A 7,973-nucleotide genomic window follows, 5' to 3' on the forward strand; every position below is an offset into this window, starting at 1 on the left:
GGATTGCAGTGAATATATATATATATATATATATATATATATATATATATATATATATATATATATATATATATATATATATATATATATATATATATATATATATATATATATATATATATATATATATATATATATATATATATATATATATATATATATATATATATATGTATATATATGAAGTCAGAGTGGTCTATGTACATTGGTGAGATAAAATCACCGATTTCGCAAAGACCATATATTCATTTTTCGCAAAATGCTGAAACCGGAAGTCGCCATCTTGAATTTAAAAAATGTCGTTCGACTTTCATTTCTCGTTTCTAAGGGTCATCCTGGTTGTACAGCTTCCCAGAAACCGAAAGTCACCATCTTTGTTTTAGAAAAACATCGGACATCATATTCCGGTCACTAGGCATCAACTTCTGCTATCGTACTTATTCAAAAAGTTCCCATAATGCACTATAAGACCTGACTTTCTTATTAATTAAATTCCCTACCTCATTAATAGTTACTCCTCCCCGTTTTCGACATATATTACATTATCCTGGAAATCAATTTCCGGCCTCCGGACATGACCCAAGGCCAGGAAATTATCGTATTCATTCAAAAAGTTCTCATAATGCATAAAAAACTTGATTTTGCTATCAAATAAACCCACTCTCTTTGATAGTTGCCCCTCTCCGTTTTCGACATATATTCCAGTTCCTGGAAATTCATGACCAAAGGTCAGAAAATTATCGTATTCATTAAAAAAGTTTTCATAATGCATGAAAAAAACTTGATTTTCTTATCAATTAGGACCCCCTCCTTCATTGGGGGTTGCCCCTCCCTCTTTTAAATATTTCTATGACCACTCCCTTTGTACAAAGAATAAGTATGCCAAGTTTGGTTGAAATCGGTTCAGGCATTCGAGAGTTGCCCCTCATACAAAACTTGTCTTTTATATAAATAGACTAGTTACGCACTTAATACTTACGGAAGAGCCTTCCGAATATGAAAATATTTTTATCGTGTTTATACTTGATTAACACAACTGGAAGCGAGATCCCAATTCGGTGTGGTTCATACGGATCTGATAACCACATTCGACAGAATCAATCATCGTATATTATTGCGCAAAATAAACCTGCTTGGTTCCTCCGACAGCTTAGTTGCATGGCTTAGTACATACCTATGTGACCGGTCACATCGTGTGAAATTGGAAGTGTGTATCTCAACCCCATTTGTTAACTAAAGCGGGGTTTCTCAAGGAAGCAGCTCGGGGTCGTTGCTGTTCACAATAAAAAATAATGTCGGTATTTTGCTTGGTAATGGAAGTAATCTTATATACACTGGATGTGTTTGTAGAATGGTGCCATCATGACAAACTAACTGTCAGTATTCCTAGAAGTTCTGTTATGACGGTGATTCGTGTAAGCCGTGAGCGATGATTGCGCAATGACTTCAAAATATTGTAATTCGAATCGAACAAAAATTATACCATTCCCAATTAAAGCTCCCGTAGACGGGGTTCGAGACCAGACTATTTCTCAAAGACTTTAAATAAGCAATCGACAGAACTCTTCTCATAAGTCAAACGATCTAGGCGGGGCCCTGGCGTGGTTGGTAACGTCTCCACCAACCACGCTCGACGCCTGGGTTCGAATCCCAACGTCGACATAGGTGTCGATGGCTGTGGTGTGGCGTGATCCACTCATAACCAACCCAACTGGTCTATATTCGTTCCTAGCCGACAGTGAGAGATTTTCTGAGGCGAAAAATCTCTGGAATCACGCCTTCCATCGCATGAGGAAGTAAAGCCGTTGGCGCCGATCCGTTAATCAAGTGGTCGTAATCTAGGGTCCAGAGTGGAGTCGCCTTCCTGTGGCTTTCGGAAATCTTTGAAAAGTTCTGCTATTTAATATCGCTGGTTTTTTAGTATGTTTTTCCCAGACCCCGGAGGTGGGGGTAAGGGTTAGGAATGCTACGTTTTTTCTCAGGGGAGGGTGAAGGTTTTGTGACCAAATGCTACGAGGGAGGAGGGGGGTTCGAAAATCATGAAAAAAATGCTACGTCATTTAAGTATGTTCCCCAAACAAGGCACGACACGTAAACGTTTCTTCGTGCCACGCAAGCCAAATAGGAGATAATCGTTATCTTACTTGGGAACCTTTCCAAAAGACAGCCGCGAAAGTGAATTTAAGTTAGAAGATTGTGAAGTGACGCAACGTGACCAAATAAAGGAAAAATATAAAATTATAAGTTTAAACGGAACAGAAGAAAATAATTAAAATAATACAAGAGAGAGAAAAGTAAGTTAGATAGACATGGACATTTTTATCAAGTTGATAGCCACGTGAGGCTACGAAAAAAGCTATAAAGTGTTATCAAATTGGAAAGAGGTAAAACGATCGGTGCGTTATAAAAAAGCGCAAAATTATATTCGCTGTCGGTTGCCTGTAGAAACCTTTAGGCAAAAGTTTTATTTTCTGCTTTGAACACCCGGGAGTCAACCGGAATCCTCGCAACCCCTGTCGGCAACGTCGACGGCTTTGCGCCCCCACCAGCATTATACAGAAGCCAAATTTTGCTGCACCCGCGCGCAAAAACTTTTTTGTCTTACTACTCAGCGACTGTGGGTATGAGTACTCGACCAAAATTGCTCGACGAGGAGGAGCGCTTGAAAAACTGTTCTTGAAAACGAAAATGCTTTTTTCATCTGCCCGGTTTTGCTTCGTGCACCAGCAGTTGAGCGTGAGGGAAGAATCTGTAACGTATCGCATACTGGAACATGTAGGGTATCGGACTGCTTTGGTAGGTTTTTCACAGCAATCTTATGCAAAACCAGCCGAATCAAATCACTACCGAAGTAGCCTGTTACCCTATTTTTTATAATCTGAAATTTTTTGTCCCTCCGCAATCATCGCAATGCATCTGGAAACGATTGTCTTCGGCTGGTTGTGCTCGCGTGTAGGGGAGTACACGCGAGTGAACGAGATGATCTCGGGAGCGATTGCGAGTAACAAACACAGCGAGGAAGAACGAGAAATAGCTTGAAAGGAGAATTCTCCAGTTTGTGACATCGGTTGCAACGAAAACCTCACATGAGGTATTGCATGCTGTTTATTTTATTTTATTTGTATTGTAACTGTTAAGCCGTTTGGCACGGCTTAACAGTTACAATCGGAACACGCAGCCTATAATGTTTAACTACCACATCGGTGGAGTCGTTCTCAACAGGGATAAATTACTAAAAAATATTTTTTTTTTCAACTTTCCGGATTACACTTTTTCTGTCTCGGACTATACCCAAAAGAAACAGAGTGTAGTTTGAAAGACACCAACAAACTCCCACTAATGTGTCAAAATTGTTCTGTTCTGGTTCTCGTTTTGCGTGGTGAAGTGTCAGGTAAATTTTATTCCAGCACATTTGCGAGATGGAAATATGAAATGAAACGAGACAAAAGACGATGACGATAATGACCAAAACAAAACGAATTGACAGCTACCCCTATGATTACGCATACCAATGCGAGTGTGTGTTTTTTTTTTCAAGCTGCAAAGTGTAGTTCGGGACCGTGTAGCACGGCGGCGAAAACGAATTCGACATTATAGAAAGTTTGAAGACGGATTCCAGATTTTAAACACGGTATAGGTCGGATTCGATTACCCGGAGACTCGATTACACGGGTCAACACAAGTTCACTCCCAAAGCTCAAACCGGAAAAAATGAGAGATTATAGCTATCCAACCATTGCTGTGAACTTTGGTGTCCCTAGCCATTACTGTTTTTTCAGAGACTTAAATGAGTTTTCTCGTAAACATAATGTTAAAGCGACGAACTTGGCAAACAATTTTTTTCCGACACTCTGACGCGTTTTGGTAATGGCTAGTGACACCAAAAACTCCGGCCACCAATATTTTTTCAAAGACTCAAATGTTTTTTTATATTTTGATAATAAGGGCAGGATGTTTTGTGATAAATAAATTATTTATTAATATTTATTCAGAATTTATTTTGTGTGCTCTGCCACAAACGTTGACATATCAACACTATTACATATATTTGAAATTTTGTTTCAATAATAAATTGTAATTACTTTCGCAAGTGATAATAACTATAGGAAAATTGTAAACCTGCTTGTCAAGCAAAAAAAAAAATAAAATAAAATAAAAATATAAACAAATCAGAGACTCTAATGAGTTTCCTCATAAACATAGCGTTGAAGCGACTAACCGGGTGAGCAATGACTATGCGATACTTTGAAGTAAATTGACGTATTTATAGACTAGCTAGGGGCACCAAATTTCGGAGCAATGGTCAAAAAGTTATAATCATTCTAGGGCATCTTTTTTTTTGCTTTTGTCGACCAGTTTTTAACCTGTTTGTTCGTTATTTTTATTTGGAAATTTTACCGTTCTCTTTCTTCGGCATGTTTGTTATCATTTCTGTCCCTTCCGGAATGTTTGGAACATGTTCGAGTTTTTTTTTTCCTGTGTGGACTCATCACTGCGACCAGAGCTTAGATCTATTGTGATATTGCCCAGGTGTTTTCTGTACTCCGCACTTCATATAATTGGCAGTATCACTATTGAAGTAAGTGATACGCTTATCATTCATATCCGTGCTTGTGTGTAAGTTTTACTTTTCCGTTTCAAGCGCACTACTCTACTATACCGAGCCTCTGTCCCTCCTAACAATATCGCCTAATTACAATTCCCTGGAGAGAACTTTCATACGTTGCTCACACCAGTTTTATTATAACAGGGCCTTAATTTTGTTAGAAAGAGAGTCAATAGAGGTACTGTAGAATTCAGATTGAAGGAAAGGTACTTGGTGGGAAGCCTGAGAATAAACCCATGCTAAAGTCCTTTGGCAACCAAATGGCTTGATTCTACTAAGATTCGAACCCACGACCACCCGCTTACCAAGGCGGACTCTGTAACCTTGTGGCTACGGAGCTCCCAAAATGTTCGAGTTATATGAAACCAATCAATGCCTAATATATTTTTCTTTTTGCTTCGCAAAACTTTACCGCCTTTCATCACACAAATAATCACTGCGTCATACAAATAAAATATCGGCAAAAATAATTATTTAACGTTCGTCGATTGCAAATTTGAAATGCAAATTTGTTTGTGGTTAGATTATCCGGAAAAATGAGTCATCCAGAGTGAAAAAAAAAATCGACGCGCCGGATATCGAGTCCAATTTATATTGGTGAGCATCGTTGAAATGGCCTTTCTCTGTTTAGAATATTAATTTCAAATAAATTCGTAACTAATCTATGCAAAACCTGGTACAAATGATTTATTTATTCCAATCACTGACATGAATATACATTCTAACTTAATGATGTAATGTATATTGTAGAAGCTTGAGACTGCATTTTGTCTCAAACTTCAAGTTTAAAGGGACATTAAGCAATCTTTGATTAATGATTTGATTTTCTGTTTAATGCAAAAAAAAAACATTTAATAAAAAAATACCTAACGTCATTTTATCTGTAATGAGGTCTAACACTTCTTACTAATGCAAATTTAAAGTACCATGTGGTATGCGAACGATTTTGGATATGATCAATCTGGTTCCTGCTACTTGATTTAAGAGTCGTTGGAACAATTATGTGTTTTGGTTCATGTCAGAAACTGAGCATTTCGAGCGAGTGAATTCTGATCATGCCTGGGTGAGTTCAACGTTTTGTTTTTTACTTCAAAGTGATTGGTGGTATCGCACAATTAGTTTAGGCCTCTAGTGCCCAAGTTATTTTTCAAATTGACCTTGGTAAAATCACTATGAATCTTTATTAACATTTTCTAAGTATTTATTGAAGCTTTTTAGAGGGTCAACTGAAGCGTGTCTAAAGGCGGCACTGGGCACTAGAGGGTTAAGTCAAAAGGAAACTACTACTCGTTGTGGCCAGTGTGGTCCAGGGCACTTGGTTAGACTCTCATAAAATTCAGTTCTGAGTTGGGTATATTTCGAAGCGTTGTCAGGCTCGAACTTGGTTTTCACTAGAATTTCATCACAACCACAATCACCAAACATGCTTTGAACTTGACATTCGAGATCATTCAACAGGGTTCGAGCTAAAGAACATTTCTTTTTGTGTTCTCAAGATGAACTACTTGTTGGAATCGAGACGAACTAACCCAGGAGGCTAAAAGCCTTAATAAAGCCAAAAAACTACTTATTTGAAATTGTACCTGCCACCACCTATTCATTTTTCAATCACTCAATCTTGACGCTCTATTACGCGTGCTGAAAAATTTTGTTCCAAAAATAAAAACAAAGTTGGGGATTTAATTTCAATCAGAACGAACTCTACCCGGTCCGACGCTATTGATAATCCTAGTGAGCAACATCCGGTTACACAGTATAGAGGGACTCATAAGTAGATTAGTGATAATGAATGTGCTCAATAAGATTGGATTACTATCATTTGTGATGAAAGTAGCAAATTTCCCTTGAAACACTTTCACTACTTATCGAAGAATCCAATCCAATCGTTATTCGGAAACAAAGAAACAAATTCCATCGAAAATACAGTTCATTGGCTCGACAAATTTTCCTAGATTTTTTCGCATTTTTTCGTATTCAGTAGCTAGAAGATCATTGCCAAGGTCACTGATACCCAACTGAAAAAGGGGCTCATCACTACGACAGCGACAAGCCCTCTGACGGAACAGCACTTGGGCACGAAAAGACTCATGCCGACACACACAACGTGAAGGTTCAAGAAAGAAGTAGAAAAAATGGCATCACGAGTGTTGACTTTCCAGCCAGTTCCTTACCTTTACTGAAACACGCAACTAAATTCCCCTCCAGTACACAGCATCGCGTCTTGTCGAGGGATGCACCCACTCTCGAGACTAAACACGCTAGTCGAACAAACAACCGTCAGCCGCAAGTCTTTAATCATCTACACCGCTTCAGTACTATCCGCAAAACTTGCTCCGGGATTCCGGAGGCGGCACGAGCAGAAAACAAGTTCACCTACTCATCGACGACGGCGGCGACGGACGCCTGGATGCATGACGATTCGTTCGTGGCGCGTGCTGCAGAATTTAAGAGATTTCACTGTGCGTGAAATCTCTCAGAATATAGATGGTTTTCTGTTTTCCAAATAAAGCACAACGGTTCCACCTTGTAACATGAATTTCACTTTGAAAAATTTATCACTGTTTCACCTACACAATCTTCAGGAATCATTAAAGATGAACCCAGCAGAATTACTGAATCCTTAATTTATCGCTTTAATATTCACGATATGAACAGGCCCCCCTTCCTTTCGGACCAAACTTTTCATTTACAGCGCACTGGGGTTTATCCACATACAAAAAACACACATCCACAAATACCCGCTTCCGCCCCAGCACCAGTAGAAAATTTCGAAGGAGCCAACTTCGTCCAGCGTCCACTTTGGCGCGCTAACCAGACCTTGTAGGCTGCTGAACAAGCACAAGATTTCCTGGGTCTATAAACTCTGCACACACAAAAGGTAACGCACCTGGTAACGCACCCGTAACGCGGACAGGACAGACCTCTACGGGGGAGGTCGTCTCGGTTTTTGCACGTCTACACCGGACTCGCGTTCCAATTGAACTAAACTCCTGCCAGCGGTCCGATCGAGAGTCGAGCTTGCGGCAACGGGTTTGCCCACACCGTTTACCGGTCTAGGCGTAAGGTACGAACGATGATGTCATTGAGAGCAGCAGCACCGATTGCGGGCTTGTTGCTGCTGTTTTCGGATTTGGTTGCTGGCAAAAGCGCGGTTCTATGCTTCTATGCCCAAGTCGGCCGGGACATTCAACAGGAAGCAGCTAAATGTGCGGGATGCGCGAGAGCAGACGAGAGCGAAACCGGAGCGAACTCGGGCCGTCCTGGGAGCCGTACTCGCACACCGTTTGCATTGCTCATCCGGGGCCTTTCTCTCGTGCCATCAGCTGTGTGGAGTCTCTACTGATAAGGATAAAAACGGGCTAGTGGG

At 39.9% G+C, this 7,973-nt stretch overlaps 1 protein-coding gene across 2 annotated transcripts in view; it reads right to left on the minus strand.

The window, feature by feature from the left end:
• Window positions 1-7,582, minus strand: part of LOC129725702 (rap guanine nucleotide exchange factor 4) — a 523,900-nt gene extending 516,318 nt beyond the window's left edge. For both annotated transcript variants that reach the window (XM_055681789.1, XM_055681788.1), the window contains exon 1: window positions 6,778-7,582. The gene's annotated coding sequence lies outside the window, so the exon portion shown is untranslated. The remainder of the gene's footprint in view (window positions 1-6,777) is intronic.
• Between the last annotated feature and the right edge of the window lie 391 nt (window positions 7,583-7,973).

Source organism: Wyeomyia smithii, chromosome 2 (genome assembly GCF_029784165.1).
Source record: "Wyeomyia smithii strain HCP4-BCI-WySm-NY-G18 chromosome 2, ASM2978416v1, whole genome shotgun sequence".
Lineage (NCBI taxonomy): Eukaryota > Metazoa > Arthropoda > Insecta > Diptera > Culicidae > Wyeomyia > Wyeomyia smithii.